The sequence below is a fragment of the Stegostoma tigrinum genome, chromosome 50, assembly GCF_030684315.1.
Source record: "Stegostoma tigrinum isolate sSteTig4 chromosome 50, sSteTig4.hap1, whole genome shotgun sequence".
Taxonomy (NCBI): domain Eukaryota; kingdom Metazoa; phylum Chordata; class Chondrichthyes; order Orectolobiformes; family Stegostomatidae; genus Stegostoma; species Stegostoma tigrinum.
Genome location: NC_081403.1, coordinates 990,753 through 995,752, shown reverse-complemented (window position 1 = coordinate 995,752; position 5,000 = coordinate 990,753).

Below are 5,000 nucleotides of genomic sequence, written 5' to 3'. Positions count from 1 at the left end.
AAGTGCTTCCTGAAGATCCGTTGGATGGATAACCTGTACTCCGTAAGCTTGTATTGAAATGAGTAGGAGATGAAGAAAAACCTCCACGAGGTGGGCTCCGAGTAATAAAAGCTGCAGCTCTGCAAAACCCTGGTGAGACCACACTTGGAATACTGCGTCCAGTTCTGGTCGCCCTGTTATAGGAAAGATGTGGAGGCTTTGGAGAGTGTGCAAAGGAGGTTTACCAGGATGCTGCCTGGACTGGACGGCTTGTCTTACGAGGAGAGGTTGACTGAGCCCGGACTTTTCTCTCTGGAGAGAAGGAAGAAGAGAGGCGACCTGATCGAGGTGTACAAGGTAATGAGAGGCATGGATAGAGTCGATAGCCAGAGACTTTTCCCCAGGGCAGGATTGACTGCCATGAAGAGTCATAGTTTTAAGGTGTTAGGAGGAAGGTATAGAGGAGACGTCAGAGGGAGGTTCTTCACCCAGAGAGTTGTGAGTGCATGGAATAGTTTGCCAGTGGAAGCGGAGTCATTAGTGACATTTAAGTGACTGCTGAACATGCACATGGACAGCAGTGAATTGAGGGGAATGTAGGTTAGGTTATTTTATTTTTGGATTAGGATTAATCCATGGCACAACATCGTGGGCCGAAGGGCCTGTACTGCGATGCTCCATGTTCTATAACTTGGTAAGCCTGAATGAATTGCTGGAAGAAACCAGCGCCTTCCTTGCTGTGTCATCAAATTGGGCTTCTGTACTCTTATCTGCAGGACTTCCCCTGCAATGGAGAGATACCGGTCTGTCAATGAATAGGTAATGACAGGAGTCATTGATATTGGTCCCCAATTTATTAGCCTAGTATCAGACAAGGTTACTCTAAGCTTCACGCATGGCTCTGTAGTCTGTCAGATGTTTCCTTTCCTTGAACGATTAGGAACAGCGATCCTGCCTTAACTTCTAGATTCCCAAGGATTTCAGGAGTTCCGAGCACTGTGGCTTCAGCAGCTGCGTGAATGTTGCTCGAAATGACCTGCGGGTGAAACTGACACCAATTTCTTGCCCGTTGAGGTGAGCGCCAGGTATCGAAGTTTTCGCGTTGATGGATGATCTTGCTTTGCTCAGTAGTTCCAGTCGGTGATCCGTCAATTTCTGCAATGATCGAGCAAGCCTCGAGTCCTGTGTGTGCGTCAACAGTCACCAAATGTTCAGCAGGGATTTCGATCCCCTCGTACTTGACAACTGAGAAAGGCCACACCGGCTCGATTTGTTTGAAGTTTCGGGAAAGAATTTGGGTGACGTTAGTATCCGATGATTCCCTGACATTACTTTCAAATAGTCCACCTGCTGGACCTCTGGTTTTTACAGTCACCTTCAACCCTTCATGTCATTCATGTGGCTCTACACATTCAGTGCGTGTTCTTACTTGCTGCGAGTTGAATAGGTGCCTCAGAATTCCTGTTGTCGAGGTCAATAACAATTGTGACTGACCAATGTACCGCATTACCAAATGCAAAGAGCGTCTGCTTGCCTTCTTCGTTCTTGTAAGGGGCCCCTGTATTCTCACAGCGTTTAAGCTGAACCACTTCCACTTCTACTCCGTCCTGAGAAATCGCCGCTACTTTCCCGCACTCAGCGTCAATGGCTTGAACTACGCCAGTCACTTCGCCATTTGCCTGTCAAATTCGCTTTCTCCCGATCTCTCGACCTCTGTCCCTCCCTCTCTGCATCTCTCACTCTCTCTTTCTGTCTCTTTCATTCTCTCAGAAACCATCTCGCTCTTGCAGCACCCCTCCCCGTCTCTCTGTCTCAGTCTCTCTATGCCTATCTCTCTCTCTGTCTCTGTCTTGTGTCCATCTCTCTCTCTCTGCCTCTCTCTATCTCGCTCTGTCTATCTCTCCGTCACTTTCTCGCTCTCTACCTCTCTCTGTCTCTCAGTCTCTCTCTGTGTATCTTGGACTCTCTCTCTGAATATCTCTCTGTCTCCATCTATCTATCTCTGTCTCTCCCTCCACTTCTATCTGCCTCCCCTCTCTGTCTGTCCCTTTCGTTCTCTCTCACTCCCCATCTCTCCCTCTCTCTCTCTGACTCTCTATCTCTGTCTCTCCCTCCATTTCTATCTGCCTCCCCTCTCTCTCTGTCCCTTTCGCTCTCTCTCACTCCCCATCTCTCCCTCTCTCTCTCTGACTCTCTATCTCTGTCTCTCCCTCCATTTCTATCTGCCTCCCCTCTCTCTCTGTCCCTTTCGCTCTCTCTCACTCCCCATCTCTCCCTCTCTCACTCTGACTCTCTATCTCTGTCTCTCCCTCCATTTCTATCTGCCTCCCCTCTCTCTCTGTCCCTTTCGCTCTCTCTCACTCCCCATCTCTCCCTCTCTCTCTCTGACTCTCTATCTCTGTCTCCCCTCTCTCTCTCTCTGTCCTTTTCGCTCTCGCTCACTCTCCATCTCTCTCTGTCTCTGTCTAACTCTCTGTCTCAGTCTATTTCTCTTTCTCCTGAGCGCTTTATCTCTGTCCCTCCCCCTCTGTCTCATTCTCTCTCTCTCTCTCTCTCCTCTCTCACTCCCTCTCTCTGTCTGCCTCTTTTGTTCTCCCAGACACCATCTCTCTCTCTCTCTCTCTCTCTCTCTCCCTTTCGCTCTGTGTGAGTGGGGGGATGAGAGAGAAACCGAGAGGAGGGAGAGTGAAAGACAGAGAAAGGGAGAGCGTGGAAGTAGCAGAGAAGGAGAGATAGACACAGTTGGTGGGGGGGAAGAGATAGAAAGAGAAAGAGACAGACGGAGAGTGGGATAGTGAGAGAGAGAAAAGCTCCCTTTTCCTTCTCTGTCTGTCCCTGCAGCCACTCAAATTACATCCAGAGACATTTTTGGTTGAAATTATTTTTCTCTTGTTGGAATGAACACATTGAGGACTTCAACATGAACAGCTCCTATAGGTCTGTGCTGAGAGAGAGAGACAGACACAGGGAGGGAGAGAGAGAGAGAGACAGACACAGCGAGAGAGAGAGAGAGAGAGAGAGAGACAGAGAGAGACAGACACAGGGAGAGGCAGAGACACAGGGAGAGGCAGAGACACACAGAGAGAGACAGACACAGGGAGAGAGAGACAGACACTCTCTCTCTCTCACACACACACTCACACACGCGCACACACACACACACACACACACACACACAGAGGAGGTGAGAGAAGCAAAGAAAGAGATGGATGGAGCAACGGAGAGGGAGAGAGAGACACACACTGTGAGAGAGAGGGGGGAGAGAGGTGTGTGAGGGAGAGCGACAGAGACACAGAGAGAGATGGATGGAGAGAGAGGGAGAGACACAGGGAGAGAGAGAGAGAGGGAGGAGGTGTGTGAGAGACAGTGAGACAGAGAGACATGGATGGAGAGACAGAGAGGGAGAGGGAGGTGAGAGAGAGAGACAGAGACACAGAGAGAGACAGAGAAAGAGAGGGAGAGAGAGACACAGAGAGAGGGACAAGGAGTGTGTGAGAGAGAGACAGCGACACAGAGAGAGATGGATAGAGGGACAGAGAGGGGGAGAGCGAGAGACACACAGAGAGACAGAGAGAGAGAGAGAGAGGGACGAGGTGTGTGAGAAAGAGACAGAGACAGAGAGAGGGAGAGAGAGACACAGAGAGAGAGAGAGAGAGAGAGGGGGGGAAGAGGTGACAGAGAGAGAGAGAGAGAGAGAGAGAGACAGGGGCAGAGTCCTGAGGAAGGTCCACTGGACCTGAAACCTTAGCTCTGTTCCCCCATTCGCTGACAGCAACTCGCGCGATGGCAGCCTGAGCTCCCGAAGGAGCCCCCGTTCGAGGAGATGCACAGGGAGCGAGAGCGGCTCAACGAGCCGAGCAGCCTGCAGAGAGACGCTGCGCTCTGAAGGTCCGCCGGTACCGGCAGCTCCTCGAAGCATAGACCATAAGACACGGGAGTGGAAGTGAGGCCATTCGGCCCATCGAGTCCCCTGTCCCACCCTTTGACAAGTCCCTGCAAATGGGAGGAAGTCACAGTTTCAAAGTCAAAAGGATTTTGTTGTGAAGGAGCAGGATTAATGTAAATAAAGAGAGAGGGAGGGAGAGGGAGAGGCACAGAGAGAGAGAGGGGGGCACAGAGAGAGAGAGGGAGAGACACAGAGAGAGAGAGAGAGGCACAGGGAGAGAGAAAGAGGGAGAGGCACAGAGAGAGAGAGAGGGAGACAGAGAGAGACAGAGACAGAGAGAGAGGGAGAGGCACAGAGAGAGAGAGAGAGAGGGAGAGACATAGAGAGAGAGAGGGACAGCCAGAGAGAGAGAGAGAGAGAGAAATTCAGAGAGAGAGAGAGAATCAGAGAGACAGAGAGAGAGTCAGAGAGAGAGAGAGACAGAGAGAGAGAAATTCAGAGAGAGAGAGAGAATCAGAGAGACTGAGAGAGAGTCAGCGAGAGAGAGAAAGAGAGAGTCGGAGACAGAGAGAGAGAGTCAGAGAGAGAGAGAGAGTCAGAGAGAGAGAGATTCAGAGAGACTGAGAGAGAGTCAGCGTGAGAGAGAAAGAGAGAGTCGGAGACAGAGAGAGAGAGTCAGAGAGAGAGAGAGAGTCCGAGAGAGAGAGATTCAGAGAGAGAGAGAGAGAGAGGCACACAGAAAGAGAGAGAGAGAGAGCGAGAGAGAGAGAGACAGAGATAGAGATTAGAGGGCACAGAGAAAGAGAGAGAGAGAGAGCCTGAGGGAAGGAGAGACTGTTCAGGTCAGACAATGCAGAGAGATCTTTACCCTGTATCTAACCCCGTGCTGTCCCTCGGAGTGTTTGATGGGGGGGGCAGTGTAGAGGGAGCTTTACTTTATTAATTCACTGGATGTGCCCGGTATTTACTCCCTCCCCAACCGTTTGTTGTTCTCCCTCCAGACAAGGTCGGGGTTGGTGTGGGGGGGGGGGGTGTTGGGGGAGATCTGTTTTCTCGAAATGCTGCAATCCACCAATATCTGTCTCTCAGTCGCTGTCTCCTTCTGTCTCTCTCTCTCTCTCTCTCTCTCTGCCTC